Below are 20,846 nucleotides of genomic sequence, written 5' to 3' on the forward strand. Positions count from 1 at the left end.
GTTTGTTTTTGGAGAAAACATATTTCTCTGTGTTTTGGTGTAAGAAAAAAGGAAAACTAACACATTGAAAATCAAGAAATGGACTTTATGAAACATATAACTAAAGTCTTTTCCCCTCATGACAGGTGATGGGAATTTACTGGAACATGGGAGAAGGCAAGAGCTTATAGGAAGCCAAGATGACAAGAATTTTAAAAAATAAGCAGTAAGTGATTTTTTTGTTAGTCCTTTTGGGCTTCTTTTGCCTGCTGGGCAAATTTTTTTTGAAAAATCAACCATGGTGACAGCACAATCAAATAACTTAAAAGTCCAAATAGAGAAAAAGTAAATATCCAAACACTTCAGAAAATTGGTGCTAACATTTAGGAATTTTTTTGTTTTTGCATACTTGATTCTCGGTCAAGTGTGTCATTTTAAGTAGGGAGCATCAGTTTGTTTTTAGGGAAGCATTTAAAGAATTTAAAAAAGGAGCCCTCACCACACAAAACAAACCAGCTTTTAAATTAAACTTGGAGTGACCCTTCTCAAGTACAGAAATTCTTGATCCTATTGGTTCCTTTGTCCCCCTTTCTCATTGGACTTTCTTTGGTAAGTATATTTGGAGGTGACTATGAATAAACATGGTGAATATGAATAAAATGGAGCTCTTTATCTATGCTTTCTCCCTATCCTATTTTGTGTATGTCATGTTTTATATTCCAGAAGTCATTAATGTTCCCTTGTTGTCTGACAGTTATATGTGGTTGACTTTGGTTTCATTATAGTAATGATAATGTTAGCTCCTGAGGGTAGCTGAGTGGAAAGTTTGCATAATTTTGAGTCAGGCAGTCCTAGGCCTGACTCTTGCTCTTTTCTTTTTAGTAATTACCTTCTCAGTTGACTCATCTGGATTTTGGGAATGATAATACCCCTCATGAAATGAAAGACTGCATAGATAATGCTTAGTGCTATGACTGGTGCCTAATAGGAGCACAATAAATGCAGTTACTCTCTTATATTTGTACTATGATTTACAATTACAAGCCTTTATTTTTACTCAAGGAATTGGCCAGCTTGTACTCCTTAAGCTACTGTTAGGCAGTGGCGGCGGGGTGGGTTGGGGTGGGGTGAAAGGGTTAACATTGTAGGTAGTGAGGTGCAGGTCAATTTTAACAACCTGGCCTTGCTGGAAGGAGAAGGTGTCATGTTTGTGGGTTTCTGTGTGGTAAATACACCCACCATGACCAATTTCAGGTTACCAATAAAGTGTTGCTGAGTGCAGTTAGGAAGAGTTCACAGCAATATACCATTATATAGTTTTTTCTAGTCAGATACAATAGATGGAAATAATTATATCAAGAGCCTAGAAAGTAGCAGAAAAGTTAGGAAGTCATGAGTTTTTAGTATTTATTAACTTTAAATTTAAAATAATTTAACTGTAAGATTATATAATTTAATTTTAAAATGATGACTGTGTTTAATAACTGACTTGCTAAAATCCTAAGAATTTAACATTTGGCTCTAGCAAACAGGTATGACTCCAGCCCACCACTGACTGCAGGTTTCCTATTTTGAACAAGGTTCTAAGTCACAGTTCTTCAATTACCTATCTCAACCCTGGTGGTAATTATTTGGTTTGCTTGATAAAAGCAAGGTTTGGTTTTGAATCAGTACCCACTTTCTCATGCTTAATTGAAGCTAAGTGCTGAGATCCATTTAGAATTTACAACTTTTCCTGAGCCTTGTGACTGACCCCTGACACCCTGCCCACTCTGGCCGTTGAGTGATATGCTTGGAGATAGGTCAGGCTATTCACTCCCTTGGGAACTTCCTTTTCTCACTTCCCTGTATTCCGTAGTTCCTTCAAATAGTGACGGGCTGCAGGGTCAAGCAGCCAGGATTCCTCCCAACTAAGCAATTCATGTAGCTCTGCTTTTGATTCAGAAATGAGTTAATGAAAAGTGAATTGCCTCCCCAGAGGAGAAAAAAATCTTGGGCAGCTTAAAGTTCACCCTGGCTTGATTAAAATCTTAAGGAGTAAAATAGAAGAAAGAAAGGAAACTGGATAAGATATCTCAATGTTTCTTCAAGATATAATTTCTTTTTCAGTTTTCTAACTTGGCCTTTAAAAGACAATAATTGAAGCCCGAAATTGCTAAGTAACAGCTAAGATTGTGGTGGTGGTTTTTTATTTTAAAATTTCACCCACCTAGTTCTCAAAGAACATTCTTTATTCACATTCTTTATTGAACCTTACAAAATGCTTTGGATGTTTCAAAACACTTGTTTGTATAAATTCCCTGAGAGCAGAACCAATTTACATAATTTTAAAACGTTTATTTTCCTTATTTACAAAAGGTATTTATAGTTCCCACTGAGTCAGAGATGGATTTGGATTATTGCAAAAGTAATTCTTGTCTATTTCAATTGGAAGCTCATGTTTAGAAATCTGAGAGACTTGCCTCATTATGAAATATTGACAAGTGTCTTAAGTTAAGGGAGGGTGTCTGGTAACTTTGGAAACAAACATGGGGGTAAAAATAGAGAAATTTCACCACAGGAAAAAAATTCTGATTTATATCTCTTTCCATAATGGGCCTTATTTCTGAACATCCCCAATACAAATGAATTTTAGATTAGAGAGCTTCTAGGTATAAATGTTATCGCCTTGTATTATGTTCAGAACAACAAAATTAATAGTTGATTGGGTGCTTGGGAGCCATAGGTCGTGAGGGTAGATTCCAGTACAAATAAGACAGGCTTATTTCACTTCAGGAGTTGATAATGAAGCCTGGGCATAGAAAGATGTAAATGTGAGAGTTGTTATAAAAGATATACAGAGTCCTGAGTTAACAGGAGAGAAGAATTACCTGGGTGGCAAGAGGAATGGGCTAGATCAGAGAGGGTTTAAGAAACAGATAACATTTTAATTGGGCATTTAATGAGTAATGCCTTTTTATTAAAGTACCTTTTGTGAAATTATAAATATTAACAATGCTTATTGGAAAGAACTTTGAAAATGTGAAAATTATGAAGAATAGAAAAGTCACCAATATTATCACTACCCAAAGATGGCCATTTTTTACATTTTTCTTTGTGTTCTGCCATACTCTTTCTAAGCCTAGATTAGACACACAATTTTTTTTCTCCTCAAAATGAGTCATTTTACATATTGTTTTGAAATGTTTTAAATAGTTTTTTTATTGTTGTTGTCCCCTCCCTACCACCCCACCCTCGTGGCTCCCTCATCTTTCTGCTTATTGTCTTCCTGTTGTGTATGCTCACTGTATCTTCTTGCTGTGTCTCCTCACTGTGTCTGCTTGTTGTCAGCTCATTGTCTTTAGGAAGGACCGGGAACCGAGCCCAGTACCTCCCATATGGGATATAGGTGCCCAACCGTTTGAGTCACATCCACTCCCTTGAAACTTGTTTTGACTGATCTTATGAAACCATGTCACATCAATAAATATACATCTACATCCTTTTTGTTTGTTTTTGGATAGTATTCCATATATGTGTGGTCTATAACATTTTTACCCAGTTCCCTATTTCTGGACATTTTTGTTGTGTTCAACTTTTCATTCTTGTTGAGTACTCTTGTGATGAACATCTTTGTGCATCCATTGTGGTGTACTTAATCCACTTATTTCAGTTGGTGGCAGTGCTTAGGGAATACTCCAGATTAAAGAAATAGTTTGAGCAAAGGGGAAGAAGTGGGAAAGGAAGATTCCATTCTGGGGAAAGGCTAAAATATGTAGTTTAGTAAAATGCAGAGAGCAAATAGGATGAGTACTAATTAAGGTTGGAGGGACAAAATGGAGGGGCTTTGATGATAAGTCCTTTATCATTTTTCCCTTGCAGGCCATGTTGGAATCTATATCATACTTCACATGAAAGACATTTAAAAAAAAGATTTATTTTTATTTATTTATTTCTCTGCTCCCTTCCTCCCATTGTTTGTGCTTGCCCTCTGTTCTCTGTGTCTGTTCATTGTGTACTCATCTTTTTAGGAAATACTGGCCACTGAACCTGGGACCTCCCACGTGGGAGGGAGATGCCCAATGGCTTGAACCGCCTCTACTCCCACTTGTTATGTCTCTCATTGTGTTTCCTTGTTGTCTCTTTATTGCATTATCTAGTTGTATCAGCTTGCCATGCCAGCCCATAGCGTCAACTTGCTGTCTTGCTTATCTTCTTTAGGAGGAACTGGGTAATGAACCCGGGACCTCCCATGTGGTAGGTGGGTGCCCAGCTGCTTAAGCCACAGCCACTTCCCAACATGATTCTTGAATATCTTCCTTTTAATTCTTGATTTCTCTTATTTGGGAAAGATAAAAAAAATTTTAATGCACTGCTTTCCAAATTCTCAAGGAAGAATATTCATTCCTTTTTAAATTTCTTGAGTGTTTTGTGAAACTGACTTATCAGGGAGTAAAGAAATAATAGAAGTCAGGGAGAAAATGTATTTATGTATGTATGTATAGGTGTATATGTAGAGAAACTAAAACTAGAGGTGAATAGCTTAAGGTTTTGAAAGTAGACTAAAGATCATTAATAAATATATTTTCTACTTTTAAGGAGTTTTAACAAATTATAATTAAAAATTTAAAGGTAGTTTAGAAAAGATGTGGATTAGGGGACAAGTATCATGATTTAATAATAAGACTTTATGGAGTACTTAGTATGTGACAGACGCTCAGTGTTCCAGGTACTTTAAATATATTGTTTTAATCTCTCAAAAAACTTCTTAAGAAGAGTCTAGAATTATCTCCATTTTCAGATGAAACAGGCCTCGAAGATTGACTTGCCCCAACTGGGTGGGAGAGCACCAGGCTGGGAGTTCTCGTTCAGGCTCTTCTGGAACCTTGGACAAATCTGGGACCTCACTGGGATTGTGTGAGGACACGGTGAAACAACACATAAAAGATTCTGAGAATAGCCAAAAGTACTATAGAAATGGAATAACTAATTTTTATAACAGGAGGCCTTCTTTTATCAGTCCTGGAGGAAGGAAAACTGTTTTAGCTCCCTTCCATTTCTTTTGTGACAGATAGTATTTCTGATTGTCCAAACGTTCACTGCTCCTTCCTACACACACCGCTAATGGCTGGTTTGGCCATGGGAGCTAGAGTGGCCAGTAAAATGTGAGTGAAAATGGTATGTGCCACTTCCTAAAAGCTTTTAAGAGCCATGGCCTGTTTCTGCCATCTCTCTTTCTTTGTATTCCAGGAAACTAGCATGTCCCAGTTAGGGGCATTCTTTCTGCCTTGGTCCCCAAGTATTGAGGATATAGAGCCCAGCCATAGTCCCCCCACAGGTGACCAAACAGGAGCCCAAAATAAGCCTCTGTTACTGCAGCATAATTTAGGTTAAACTGATCTACCCTCTTTTCACCCTTTAGGGACCACCCTTTCCATTTTAGGTGACACACACACATACACACACCTTGCTTGTACAGATAGCTTCCTTTTTAACTTGGGAGGCAGTGCTCCCCACCAGCTGTTACATCGCAGTCTTTCTCCTGAATTGAATATGTCTGTTCAAAGAAGATATATAAGTTAGATATTTAGGGGTAATGAACATGATCCTTAATCTTTTCCTCAAACATTTATAGAACATTCTGGATCAAAGTCCAGGCTTCTTAAGGTTTACAATAAACAATTCAAGCCATGGACCCAGGATCAGGAAACCTGGAGTGTGGAGTCTGGCCAGATGCTGTGGATCCAAGTAGCTGTAAAACAAGGCAGATAATGTTGGTGCCAAAGAATAGTACCATCTTGATAATTGGTGACCTGTGTTCATTAGGTGTACGCACTCTTGTATGCTGCCCTTAAGATGTTCTTGTGTGTCATTGCTTTCCCTTAATTGGTTTTGTCTTCTCTTTTCCTTTTCTTTCTTAGCACTTATTTACTATCCCATTTATTTTGTGCTGATTTTAGATTGCCTTATTCTCAATTTGTAGTTTTCACTAAAATAATTTATCCTGATTTCTTGACTAGTTGTTTAATGTATATGTGCTTTCTTTTGAATAACTCTTAAATTGTGAAGTTCTTTAGTTTCATAAATCATGTATCTTAAAAAAATTTTTTCAATAACATAAAATGCCTAACACAGTATTACAGAAAAATTAAGCCCTTAATAAATGACTGTTTTCTTTGATTTGATCCTTTTTTTTTTCCTCATCAAGTTATTGGATCTCTTTCCTATGAGATATGAAGTATAGTAAAGTTCATTGTTGTAGTTAGGCTGGTCCTCCCCTTTTTTCCTTTTTATGGTGTCTACATTATTTAAGGCTCTGGCATGGGAGAACCAGTTTGTCCTGACACTAATAGCTTACCTCAATTTGGAATACTTTGGAGCTGACTTCTTATAATTACAGGTCATGTGTCCAGTGTTCTGGCATGTCTCTAGGAGATCTAACTTCCTTTCACATTCCTAGTAACTAGTCCGGGCTTTGAACCATGAAATGAAACCAAAAGCTCCTAGAAGTCTGTTTTCCTAGTAGTTTCAGTGTTAAAATAATACACAATTTACTGTTCCCTTTCTTCATGATTGAACTATTTTTTGACTCAGTACTTCTGACCACCTCTCCATTCTGAGTCCAAAAGGCTCAGCATTAATTTATTATTAAGATCACAGTGGCTTTCAAACTTTTTTCCCCAAGATGCACTGTGAAAAATGGTTGTCATTTTTAGTCAGACAGGGAGAGGAGCACTCAAAGAGCTGCCATGGCATATTTGTAATGGTCTGTTTTTAAAGTTGAGTGTTGGGTTCATAGGTGTTGATTTTAATATGTTTTGTGAGCTAAATAGTTTTGATATATGGTCTTGTATGTATCAAAAACTGAGAAAGCAAAAAAAATGTTTAAAAGTGTGAAACATAGTTAACTGTTTACACTACTAAATGTATCCATTGCATTTATATTGAACCGAGTCCATTTTTTTTTTGTTAGAATTTTCTTTTAAAATACCTCAAACTGGTAGTATAGGTGGTGCCTCATTTTGCAACAGGACAAAAGAAATTTTTTGTGAAGATAATATTTATAAACCCGTGTTTCTTTCAGATGATCCTCATTTAAGTAAGAGCATCAATATCATTTAAGTCTTACCAGAGAAATATTTTCTTCTTTTCAGCTGTAGAGAAGTACCTTATCTCAAGATGACATAGCAAGTTAAAATCTGGCTACTGGCTATGACTGCCCCCTAGTCCTTTCTTTTTTTCCAGAGAAATTTAGATATCTATACAGTCTTATTAGCACTCATCTCATTTGCAAACCCACCTCTAGCCGGTTTGAGTATTAGGCAGCTGTGGGCCTCAAATATACATGTTTCCAAAGTGGACTTTGACTTGTCTTGACCATTAACCCTGGGCATATAAACTTCTTGACTCACTTTCCTTATGGGTTCAGTACAGGTGTTAACACTTGGCTTGCTGGTAAGTAAGGATTAAGTGTGAGATAATGTTTGCAAAATGAAAGTCACTATCATTACCAGATACTCAGTAAATATTTGTATTAAATTGAACATGATTTTCTTGAAATTTCATATATATTTTCCTATAGGAAACATTGTCATAAATAGTTTCAGTATATTATTAGAAATATTAATATTGTATTTCAGATAAATCATAAATTAAATATGTTTTTAAGGACTGGCCAGAGAAGCCAACTTCTATTTATAACATTCTGACTGTGTGTGAAATGTATTTCAAGTGTCACATGAGTTCATTGACTTTAGACTCTAGAAGTGAATTTTTAGAATGTAATTTTATAAAGCAGTTTTATTGAGATATATCAACATATCATACAGTCCATCTAAAGTGGACATTCAATGTAGAATGTAATTTACTACCATGTTTAGGACTGCTTGGATAAGCTTTCGCATTGGAGACAAAATGGAATTTGTTGATATGTGGTGATGTTTTCTGGATGGACAAACAAGCCCTTTTTTCCCCTTCTGGGAGGCAAACCCTACTTCTTCTGGAGAAATTACTTTTCTTTCTGCCATCCTAACAGGTAATTCTAGTGTGGGCCAGTCATGGTACTCTGGCCTCTGGAGTGGGTGCAAAACCAACCTGGAGAAACAAAGACAAGAAGTAACAATCTTGTCCTGTTGAATTCCTTCTGGGTTGATGCTAAAGCCCATCCACTCCTATGGTCTTTGTTGTTGCTGGGTTAGTTAGAGGCAACACATCCCACCTTGCTTTTGCCTGTGCTCCTTCAAGTGCCTTTTCTGTTACCCGCAAGCTAAAGAATGCTGATTCATTGGTTGTTTACACTGGTGTATTTATTAGGAAGTCAGTGTCTTTGTCATAGACAATTATAATAAAATATTAATTGCATAGGATAGCTGATTTATTAATAGCTTTTTGAGAGCAATGATAGTGTTTATTCCTGTCTCATACAAAAGCTGAAATATGTTAACACTATTCAAAGGATACAAATGACTGTATATGTGTGTGGGCGGTATTGTTTTTGTATGTCTGGGTGGGAGTAATGACTCTTGACAGAGACTTGCTTTAATGCAAATGTCATACAATTTTTTATTTTAAATCATATAAATAAATGTTTACCTATAGTGGTTCTGACTAGTTATAAGTTGCCTTGAAGAACTGTCCTTTGCTACCATTTAAGGTTAGGAGTACTTAGAGATAAACAGGTAGGTCTTTCTTTGCGGGTGTAACATGTACATTGAGAGATGTTTATATTTAAGGAGAAATGGGTATTTTGGGGAAGTTGGTCAAGGTGTATCTATGTATTCCTTACTTGAAAGGGAGGATAGAATGACATTGCCTCCATTCTCTTCAATAGGTTAATCTTTGGGGACTGGGATTTAATGTAATGACACTCTGATAAACTCCTCTTCCCTTTAGGAAGTATTAGATGGGCTTTTTTGGTGGTATTCTGTATTGTTGAACATGTCACAAAGAGAAATGAAATGCATCTGCCGCTTAGGTTCTGCTTGCCAACTGGTTTGAACAACTATATTTGTTTATTCTTGATGCGTCAGCAGTCAAAGGGAAAGCTTTTCTACTTTGTGGCTGTTATATAATTTAAACATCATCATATCAACAATGAGTATTTATTCAGAATCTGCTAGGCCCTGGAGCAGGGGAAACGGGAGCTGAGGGATAGGCTCTGAAACACAGTCTCTCACAATCTCTTCCTCAAAGGAATTTTTGTCATCAAGTGAGAGAGAAAGGTCAGGGACCTCAAAAAGAAGGAAGACACTAAAGCATTATAAGTTAGTTGTGAAATGAAGATAAAAGAATATGATCTTTGGGTATTTGGAGGAGGGGGAGAGTCCCAGGGTTTGGGTCAGTATAGTAGTTTGATATTATTGATGAATTCCAAAAAGAAATACTGGATTATGTTTATAAACTAGTCTTTTCCTCTGGGCATATTAGATTATATTGGATTCATAGTTTTATTTGATTAAGTAATTATGTAAACCTCTTGTGCCAGTAGGGCATTGAGTTCCCACCCTTTGGTGGATGGGGACTCACAGATAAAAGGCATGGTAAAGGACAGAGTTAAGGGTTTTTGATGCTGGAGTTTTGAGGTTGGAGTTTGATGCTGAGGCCTTAAACTGGAGCCCCAGGAAGTCAGCATACAGAGGAAAGAGAAGCAAGATCCTGAGAGGGAGGAACCGAGGAAGCCTGAATCCTCACAGATGTCAGCAGCCATCTTGCTCCGACATGTGAAAATAGACTTTGGTGAGGAAATGGCCTGGTATCTGTAAGTTCCTACCCGAAATAAATACCCTTTATAAAAACCAGCCAGTTTCTGGTATTTTGCATCAGCACCCTTTTGACTGACGAATACAGTCAGTAGGAGGGCCCAGGAGGAGGCATTTGGAAGGAATAAGTATTAAAAGGATGACAGAAGTCAACAGACAGAGGGCACGGTATGGTTCTGGGTATGGAGGTGGGAATGTGTCCCCCTCAACCCCGTGTTTTAAGGGAACAACAGGTAAACCAGTTTGGTTATTTGGCAGAGGATTTTTTCAGTGGGAGAGGTGGAGACCAAGTTTTCACAGACTGAACACCATGGCCTTGGGCCCGGGGGCTGTTACCCCCCTAAATAAAAAGTATAACTGTATAATGAGTACTCTTGTATTTTGCATTTTAATTTTAAGCAGCAAGGTATCCTAAAAATAGTTACCCTTTTGGTATTGTTAGGATGTTCTGACCTCAGTGATAATAGGTTTCTTCTTGAATGAATCCTAAGGATTAATGGAAACAGCTTCTAAGACCTTTGAGTTGTGATTACATCTGAATGTATTTACGAAGCCCTCCTTTTTCCTAAACAGAGCACCTGTTTAGGTGAACTTTAAGCTTGAGTAGATTCTAGACAATAGAAATAAACTAGCTTATCTGTTTCCTGTATGTGCTGCCTTCCTTCCCCAACCTCCATATATTCAATATTTATATATTTCTGCACAGCACACACCTATACACACAGTCGTATATATCATACTACAGTGTTATGAGAGCCAATTCAATGTTTCAACTATATCAAAGCCTGGAATATGAAATTAACTGTCTTAGTTTCGCACCTGCTAAAACAAATACCATACAATTCGAATATATTTGTAACTGTAAACGATGGGAATTTATTGGGTCACAGTTTTGCGGCTAGGAGAGTTCCAAAGTTGAGTTGTAAGAAAGATAATGCTTTCTTCCCAAAGACCGTGGCATTGCCAGCTGGCTGCTGGCAATACTTGGTCCTTGGCTCTTCTGACACATGGCAATGCATATGGTGATGCCTTCTCTTTTCTTCTCTGTTTCCATTGACTTCTGGCTTCTTATAGTGTTTTTTTCTACATATATATTAGAAATTCATTCTGCTTATAGAGATCTCAGGTAATTGGGATTCAAGCCCAACCTGATTCAGTTGGCCACACCTTAACTAAAAATAATGTGTTCAAAAGGTTGTTTACATTGAGTTCACACCCAAAGGAATGGGTTAAGAACATTTTTTCAAACTACCACATTAGCCCTTGTTAGAATTTTGATACTCAAAGAATGTTCTATTTCTAGTGACTACTCAGCAAATCTTTATTGAGTTGCCCATATATACATAGGTTTTATGTACTCTTCTCATATAAAAGAGCTGTTCTCCTTGGTGAAAAAGCCAGTGTATTATCCATTTGCCCAGCATAATTGATTGTAGTAGTTCTATAAATAGGAAATCAATGCACTTATAAATATATACTAATTTCTACGAACATTTGCACAAATTTGCCTAAAGTGAACTGTTTCCTATTTGATCTCTACTATGACAGTTTAGCTGATTGAGAGAGGAGAAGTTTACAACATGATGGCATGTTGGACTTTGACATGTATCATGAGATTGTGATGATGTGTCAGGAGGCCTTGAAGGAGAGGCCTAGCAGCTGAAACAGCAGTCAGGAGATACTCAGCCTTAGTGACCCTGTCATGAGGGATATGTACTTGGACCAAAAATGGAAAAATAGGTTCAGATGTGAAAGATGCTAGGACGCCTACATCACACCTGTTGATAAGGATCTGTCAAGGGAGAGGGAAGGTGCTCAATTGGCTCACGGATTTAGCATAAGTGTCCAGGAGAATAAGCTTCCTTTATGAAGAATTCAAGAGTCACCAGAGGTTTATCAACTTCATTACCTAGGAAATGGGTCCAACTTCATACCTTGGATGCCTGTGGCTAAGGATAAATGTAGGGTTATAGGCCCATCTTGCTCTTGCCCTTTTTGACCATTACTTAGTCTTACAACTTGAAGAACCTTACAGTCATCAGAGAGATGAAGCAGTTTACCTAGGGCCACACACCAGTCACTTAGAAGAGCTGGATTAGAAGGATTAGGAATATCTTAATGCCTAGTACACTATTGGATGTCGTTTGGAGAAAAGAACAGCTTTTTAGGAAGGGCCCTTGATTTCACCTTAGATCTCATCTTTGGCAAATGACTATTCTGAAGAAATCTGGGCCAATGGAATGCCTGGCTCTGAACAAACATAAAGAAAATAAACTCAGATCTTTTCAAAAGCCAAGAAAGCTTGATTTGTAACTTTTTTCTTTTTTAAAATTCTTCTGTAGAAACCGTCTGCCCTCACTAGCATTCACCTCATTTTTAAAAAGACAGTTCTATAGTCTCCTATAACATGCCAATTCCCAGCTTTAAAGTTTCTTTTAAATATTTTTATTCCAAAATAATGTTTAGGGCATAGCGATCTAGACAGAATGAATATTAGATTTTCCAAAATCACCCTTACCTTTTTAAAGTTGATTTAATTATAGTTTACACTAAATCATTCCAATTTTAATTTTAAGATTTTTTTCTATTAATAAAGGTTCTGTGGTTTATTAAGAATCTCAAATCCAAGTATCCTAAACCAAAACCTTCTTCAGTCTTTTTCACCATTTAAATAAGGGACTTAGACCAGGCAATATTATAGACTCTTTCAGCTCTAAAATTCTTTGGATGTTTTAACCTAGAAAATATTAATAATAAGTAATGGGCAAGTTTGTCCAAAATTTGAGATTGCAATTCAGGACAGAGACAAGACTGACTTTTCTGAGTACCTACTCTGTGTCAAGCAAAATGTTAAATGCTTTGCCTGTGTTATTACATGTAATCTGGCCCACAAACTCTATTAGGTGGGTATTTTATCCCCTTTCTTGCAGATAATTAACTTGCTCAAGGTCATACAGTGTCTGATAGGGACCTGCTTTGATGCAACATACAGTCACTCTTTACACCCAGGATCCCTCTCTAACTCAGGATATTTTTAAGTAATAAAAATTAACATACAGCCACAAGTGCCTATTTATCATAACAAGATTAATCTTTATTTTGTAAGTTTTTAAAAGGCAACCAGTCGTTTTACAGAAGTTGCACTGAAGTTGTTAACGGCTTTAAAAAAAAAAAAAAGCTCCTAAGCCTGATGTAAATCAAGAAAGGAAAGTACCGCCTTAACCGAGGGTGAACATGCTTATTGGTTAGGATCAGCAGGCTGACTCATTTCTTTTTTTGCCCTGGAAGAGGACCACACCCTGCATTCCAAAAAACCCCTGCTGCCCTGCCACACCCGCCGACCTCCCTGCGGGAGGCTCGAGGATTGATCTGCGTCTCTGCGGTCGGCTACCTCCCTGGAGAGCTCACTCGCCCGCCAGCTTCCCGTGGCGCACGGCTGGCCAGCGCCGCGGTTCTCGAACGCCGGCGGGGCAGGCCCGGGCCACTGCTTAGCGCGTTTACCTCTCCCGCGCCTGGACAGGCAAAGTGCGTCCCGAGCGCGCCGGAGCCTCGATCAGACTTGGTGCTTCAAGAACTTTTTGCCTCCGTGAGAAGAGGCCGTAAGTGTGAATCCTTCTTGGATGACGTGGTTCATTAAAATTCTCTCTAGGGGAGGCGTTGTAGCATTCAGAGTGTGGGACCTGGTTAAAACAGGAAACATTCTTTCCTCTACTACAGCGAAGTAAAGGGAATCTTGGTTTTCAAAGGATCCTGCTTTAATGTTTAACAATAGGCAGTACACCTGAGAAAGCTCAGTGCGGCTGCTGAAATGGTGGGTCTGGATGCAGGTAGGCTGGATCAGCAAATGCTGTTAATATTGTGTGATGCTGGTTGCTGTGGTTTGAGAGTCAGTCATGGGTTGGTTTCAGTTTAGAGTTACCAAGTTTTGCTAATGGAGGTTTTTGAGGGAGTGGGATTGTAATTACAGTTTGGTTAGTAAAGTTTTGGGAACCATCCTTCAGTGAGCCCTTTCCTTTGGCTAATTGGGATCTAGCAAGTGAGATTTCTGCCAGTAGAAAGCACGTGCTTCCGTGTTTTGGAGTAAGCATGTTTACTTCAGAGCTCTGCCTTCTGGCCAGATTATTGCTCTTGTGAAAGTTGTAGAAAATAAATTCAGGGGGAAGAATGCATGACATTTGCCTTTTTATTCCCCCCCCCCAACTCTCTTTGTTAACTGTTAAGTTGTGCCAAAATTGGAATCAGAGCTAAGTTCTGTTCTCCTAAACGCTGCAAATAATCTTCATTCCCCTCTTAGCTCTATTGAGTTATAACTTTTAAATTTATGTAGAAATAAACTCAGCTTCTTAAGAAATCCCTTCTATGTAAGAAATCAGTCAGCACCAGCATAGAAGTTAGTATGGTGCAAATAACTTCGTTTCTTGCAAGATAGTGGGGTGGGGGACAGGAAAAGCAGAAGCTTGTGATTATTACTGTGCTGCAGAGGACGTTGACCGGAAAATTGCAAGCGGAATTTAGAAGTTAAAAATATGAATTATAAAGTTATTAGTAATATCATTACATTTCTGTCATATGAAGATATAGATAGACTCTAGAAAGAAATAGAGAAAAAGTAAAGTTCTTTGCATTTGACTCTAGTTCTATGAGGGAACTCTTCTAAAAAGAAGTCACTAGTAAATGGAATAAAGTAAAATAATTTGGAAGAAATTTTCCTTTGAACTCCTAGTCACACTGTTTCCCAGAGCATAGACTAATTGTTAAGCCCAGTTGCTTTGAGTGTAACTAATCAGGTGATTCTTTATAGAAGGTAACACCTTGGTTTTTTTTGAGAAACACTTTTTTTTTTTTGAGAAAATTTGTGATACTGAGAAAAATGACCGTAAATCCACTGTTCTCATGTCCACAGGGGTAGTTGGAAAATCCCCCTCTGGTGGTGAGAGTGGGAAAATACTTTATTAACGCTCTAGTGATGCCTAAAATCTAAAGGGATAATTAAAAATTTGGACTTTTAGGAGAGTTTCACCTAATATTTGTAACAAAGCCTAACATTTGAAGGCCTTCTTTTACCAGTGTTTTACATACAGTACTCTATTAGACAGCCAAAGGGGTGCTGATGCAAAATACAGAAATTGGTTGGTTTTTATAAACGGTGTTTCTTGGGGTAGGAGCTTACAGATACCAGGCCATAAAGCATAAGCTACTTCCCTCACCAATAGGAGCAAGATGCCTGCCGATGTGTGCGAGGGTTCAGGCTTTCTGGGTTCCTACCTTCCTGGGTTCAAGGTTCCTTTCTTTCTCAGGCTGACTTCCCAGGGCTCCGTCTTAAGTCTTCAGCATCAAACTACCAACATCAAAACCCCCAACTCTGTTCTTTTCCATGCTTTTTATCTGTGAGTCCCCACCCCCTGTGTGGATTGGAACTCAATGCCCTAATCATAACTCAGTCGTGCCCAGGTATGGATCAGATTACAAACATAATCTAATATTTCTTTTTGGAATTCATCAATAATATTAAACTGCTACAAGTACTTCATTTAATTTTCACAATAATGGTAAGAGGGGGAAGTATTGTTATCACTTAGTTGAAGAAATAGCCTAAGCAAAGCTACCTAACCTCCAAATTTCACATCTAGTTAATTTTGTTTACATTAGCATTTCACGTTTGTTATGTTTCCCATGTGGCTCCAATTGCTCATAAAATAGTGTTGATTTTTCTGTCAAATAATCCAGAGGAAGTTCTTGGTTCAAAGCAGATATGTAAGTGATTTAAAAATTCCTTGTTGCCCAAATGTTAAAATACCAAAGTCCAGGGAATGATGTATTTACTCTTGAAGCTTGTGATTTTCAGTTATTAACTGAGCAAGCACTACTCTTAATGAGCATGATAATACATGAGAATGCCTCATAGCTATCCGTCTTTAGTGACTTCCCCCCTTTTTTTTTTTCAGAAGTCCTTTTAATTCTGGATATGCAGTCTTCCTGCTCCTTACAAAGTGAAACTCACAGTTTCTCTAACTGTAAAACCCAGCATTTGGATCCATGGATTTCCAACAGTTGAACCTCCGTGTGTGAGTGCACACCTGCAGTATTTTATATTCTATGTGAAATGTTTTAAAATTTATTTTCACACTTAGGTTACTATAAGAGTGGTGAGGTCAGGAAAGGCACACTGTGTGAGTGCTAAAATATTTATCAGATGGAGATGGGAAAGTCTAAGTGTATCTCACCAGGAGCAGCCAATTCTGAGAGCCCATCTGCTGGATCACCTACTGGGATGTTATCATAAAAGAGAACAAGGCCAGCTTCTTAGAAGACCATGAATTACAATGTCTATCCAGGACAGGGTATTGCTCACACCCCTATCTCAATATCCCTAGTATCTGACACAGAATACCCACCTTTCTAGGCAAAGCAAGGATGTCCCTGCCACCTCCTTAAACCTCTCTAAATTCTATCTGCTTTAAGTGACTTGACATCTTGAGGGTGTTGAAAGAACATTCCATTGTGATGATAAAACCACTTGATTTAGGAAAGCAGATTTGGCCCAAGGGATAGGGCCTCTGCCTGCCACATGGGAGGTCCAGGGTTCAAACCCAGGGCCCCCTGACCCGTGTGACGAGCATGCCCACGTGCAGATGCACGCAAGGAGTGCCGTGCCACACAGGGTTGTCCCGTGTACAGGAACCCCATGCGTAAGGACTACACCCCGTAAGGAGAGTCGCCCAGCACGAAAAAAGTGCAGCTTGCCCAGGAATGACGCTGCATACACAGAGATCTGATGCAGCAAGATGAGAGGCAGATTCCGGGTGCTGCTGACAAGAATATAAGTGGACACAGAGAGCAGACAACGGGGAGGGGAGGGGGGGACGGGGACACACGGAGGCAGGGAAGAGGAGAGAAATAAATAAAAAATAAATCTTTAAAAAAAAGCCAACCGACTTCGTTTGGAGAAAACATGAAGAAGGGGAAGAAGAGTACCAGAAGACTGGATTTCCCAAAATGGGGAAATGCTCAATTCTGGAAACTTTAGATTCAGAACTTGTTTGGGCACAAGTCAGGTTTGAGGGAGGTGCCAGTGATGAGCCTTGATGAGGGTACCTGATTACAACAGGACTAGGAAGGACTCATGTATTAACAAAGATAGAGTATTTAGAAGCCAGGAGGTGATATCCCACAGTTTTTGGAAGTACTGTAGATAGGGGTTAAGAGGCTGGGCAAGTTATTTGAGCTCTCTGTACCTCAGTTTCTTCATTCATAAAATGTAACTAATGATGTCTACCTTATAGGGCTGTTGAAGGTGTTGAAGGATTAATAATTAGTTAATCCATGCAATATGTTTAAAACAGAGGCTGGCACTTTGTAAATTTTATACTGTTAGTTTTTTGTTGTTGCCACTGCTTTTCATACTAGGATAACTGTTGCTGCTTGAGGCAGTTTTGGGCACGTTCCTGGGCTTGTGTTAAAGCATACCCCAGAATGGGTAATCAGGTTTTGCAGAGGATCTAGAAATTGAACAGTGGTTGAACACGCTGAGGATGTTTACCTTAGTGTAAAAGCTCAGAGTCAGGGCTTCATTGTTATTACCAATATAGTAAAATGAAGATGGTCACATTCTGAGTCCTGTACATTTTATCCAGTCTAACAAGTGCTTTCTCTTGAGCTGCTATAGGTTGGTGTAAGAGAAATCACCACTAAACTTGGATTTAGGGTACTTCATTCCTGGTAATAGTGTAATCTTTAATCATTTTCGTGATTTTGGGCAATTGGCTTAATTAAGTGGTTCACACCAGGATCCTGTTTAAACCCTGGGAGGCATTTAGCAATGCCTGTACTCATTGTTGATGTGGATATAACCAGTTTGTATTCCATCCCATATAGAAGAAAAAGAGACAGGGTTGGAGTTGGGAGGAGGGTAACAAGAAAGGATATGATAGATCTTTGAAATAGCTTTAAGTGTTGAGTCTAGTTAATAGAAAGTTTCGTGGGTTGTCATGAAATTTGATGTTAGGACATATTGAAATTTCTTTCAAAAGAGCAAGCCAAGATCCTACAAAGACTATTACTTTACTATGCAGCTTGTTTTAGATTATGTTAACAGTTCATTAGCAAAGATCCATTTTAATTATTTGAAAGGAAAGGAATCCAGAGAAGCCATTCTCTATTCCAATATACTTTAGTTAGCAATTGGCCCTTACCAAATTTCCTCATAAATATATATATATAAAACCAATCTTATTGATACATATTAATAAAGCATAAATCCACCCAAAGTATACAATGTATTTAGTATAATCACATGGTTGTGCATTCATCCCTTCAGTCATTATTTGAGCATTTTCAGTAATAATAATAAAAAACAAAAAACCTACAAAACTCATCACCTCTCAATAGCTATTATTTTTTCATCTCTATAGTTTATTTTTATTATATTTTATAAAAACAGTCTTTTATGCAGTATTACCCATACTTGTACTTTACATGGTATTTCACTGTTATTCTGTTCTGTGTCATATTTTTTAGCTTTCCTTCCAGTAATACACATATCCTTAGACTTTCCCTTTCAACCATCGTCATACCCATGTAGTAGCTCTGCTAGTGACAAACACCATGATATGCTCTCTCCATTTCCATTCATTTAAAGATTTACAAACAACCTTTTTTACCAGTTTTGTACAGATTAACCCTAAGCTTTCCTTTCTTTACCCTTATTCTATTTCCTGGTGACCTATATTCTAATTATTAACTCCGTGAGTTTACACAATATATTTAGTTCATAGTAGGGCAGTCATACAGTATGTTTCTGGCTTGCATCATGTCCTCCAGGTTCATCCAGGTTGTCATATGCTTCACAATTTCATTTTTTCTTACAGCTGCATAATATTCCATCTTGTGTATATACCACAGTTTATCCATTCATAGGTTGATGTACACCTGGCTTTTTTCCATATGTTGGCATTTGTGAACAACACTGCTGTGAACATTGGTGTGCAAATGTCTGTCTGTGTCACTGCTCTCAGTTCTTCTGAGTATATACCGAGCAGTGGTTTTACAGGATCACATGGCAAGTTTATATTCAGGTTCCTTAGGAACTGCCGAACAGTTCTTCATAGTGGCTATACCATTTTACGTTCCTTCCAACAGTGAATAAAAATTCGTATCTCCACATACTGTCCAATACTTGTAGTTTTTGAATAGTGGCCATTTTAATAGGTGGAAATTATATCTCATAGCAGGTTTGATTTGCGTTTTCCTAATCATTGTAATGTTGAATATTTTTTCTTGTTTTTTTCCATCATTTGTATTTCTTCTTTGGACAGATGTCTATTCGAGTCTTGCCTGTTTCGTAATCATGTCATTTTTCCTTTTGTTGTTGAGTTGTATTATCTCCGTATCATGGATATTAAACCCTTATCAGATATGTGATTTCCAAATATTTTCCCCCATTGAGTCAGTTGCTTTTTTACCCTTTTGATGAAGTCCTTTGAGGTGCAAAAGTACTTAATTTTGAGGAGGTCCCATTTATCTGTTTTTGTTGTTTTTGCTTGTGCTTTGAATATAAGATTTAAGAAACTACTGCCTACCACAAGATCTTGAAGATGTTTTCCTATGTTTTCATCTAGGAGTTTTATGGTTGTTTTTGTATTTTGGTCCTTGATCCATTTTAAGTTAATTTTTGTGTAAAGTATGAGATATGAGATAGGGGTCCTCTTTCTTTCTTTTGGATATCACTATCCAGTTCTCCCAGTACCATTTGTTGAATAGGCCGTTCTGGCCCAGAAGGGAAGGGCTTGATGGCCTTGTTCAAAAATCACTTGACCTTAGATGTGAGGGTCTATTTCTGAACTCTTGATTCTCTTCCCTTGGTCACTCTGTCATTGTGCAAGTTCCATGCTGTTTTTACCAATATAGCTAAGTAATAAACTTTCAAATTAGGAAGTGAGAGTTCTCCAACTTTGTTATTATTTTTTAAAACAGTTTTGGCTATTTGGGCCCCTTTCCAAATAACTTTGATTATTGGCTTTTTCATTTCTGCGAAAAAAAATGCTGTTGGGATTTTTACTGGGATTGTGTTGAACCTGTAAATCAGCATGGGTAGAATTAACACCTTAATGATGCTTAGTTTTCTAGTCCATGACCATAGCATGTCCTTCCATTTATTTAAGTTTTCTTTGATTTCTTTTAGCAATGTTTTATAGTTTTCTGAATCCAGGTCCTTTATGTCCTTGGTTAAATTTATTCCTGAATATTTGATTATTCTAGTCACTGTTACAAGTGGAATTTTTCTTTTCATTTCCTCTTGAGATTGCTCATCAGTAGCATATAGAAATGCTATTGATTTTTGCATATTAATCTTGAATTCCACTACTTTGCTGAACTCATTTATTCTAGTTGCTTTGTTGTGGATATTTCAGGATTTCTAAATATAGGAACGTATTATTAGTGAATAGTGAGAGTTTTACTTTTTCCTTTCCTGGTTGGGTGCCTTTTGTTTTTTCATCTAACCTAATTGCTCTAGGTAGAACTTCTAGCACAACATTGAATAACAGTGGTGACAGTGGACATCCTTGACTTGTTCCTGATCTCAGCAGAAAAACTTTCAGTCTTTCACTGTTGATGATAATGCTAGCTATAGATTTTTATATGTGCACTTTACCATATTGAGACAGCTGCCTTCTATTCCTGTCTTTTGAAGTGTTTTTATCAAAAAAAGATGCTGTATTTTGTCAAATGCCTTTTCTGCATCAATCAAGAGGATCATGTGATTTTTCTTTTTCAATTTATTAATGTCGTTTATTACTCTAATGGATTTTCTTCTGTTGAAACCTTCTTGCATACCTGGGATAAAACCTACTTGATCATGGTGTATAATTCTTTCAATGTACTTTTTAATTTGATTTGCAAGTATTGAGTTGAGGATTTTTGTTTCTATATTCATTAGAGATACTGGTGTATAATTTTCCTTTTCTGTAGTATCTTTATCTGGTTTGGGTATTAGGGTGATGTTGGCTTCATAGAATGTGTTTAGTAGCATTTTTTCCTTTTCAATTTTTTGGATGTGCTTGAGCAAGATTGGTATTAGATCGTCTGTGAATGATTGGTAGAATTCACCTGTGAAACCATCTGGTCCTGGGC

At 37.6% G+C, this 20,846-nt stretch overlaps 1 protein-coding gene across 28 annotated transcripts in view; it reads left to right on the top strand.

Annotated features, from left to right (window-relative positions):
- SGMS1 (sphingomyelin synthase 1) overlaps window positions 1–20,846 on the top strand; it is a 390,648-nt gene that overhangs the window by 258,758 nt on the left and 111,044 nt on the right. For 7 of the 28 annotated variants that reach the window (XM_004462382.5, XM_058298848.2, XM_004462387.5 and 4 more), the window contains 2 exons: window positions 126–205; window positions 15,662–15,781. The exons of 8 other annotated variants lie outside the window; for them this stretch is intronic. The gene's annotated coding sequence lies outside the window, so the exon portion shown is untranslated. Of the gene's footprint in view, window positions 1–125; window positions 206–12,954; window positions 13,316–15,661; window positions 15,782–20,846 lie in introns of those variants that run through there. 13 more of the 28 variants (XM_058298852.2, XM_012526714.4, XM_058298858.2 and 10 more) reach the window with 4 other exon arrangements.

Source organism: Dasypus novemcinctus, chromosome 6 (assembly GCF_030445035.2).
Source record: "Dasypus novemcinctus isolate mDasNov1 chromosome 6, mDasNov1.1.hap2, whole genome shotgun sequence".
NCBI lineage: Eukaryota > Metazoa > Chordata > Mammalia > Cingulata > Dasypodidae > Dasypus > Dasypus novemcinctus.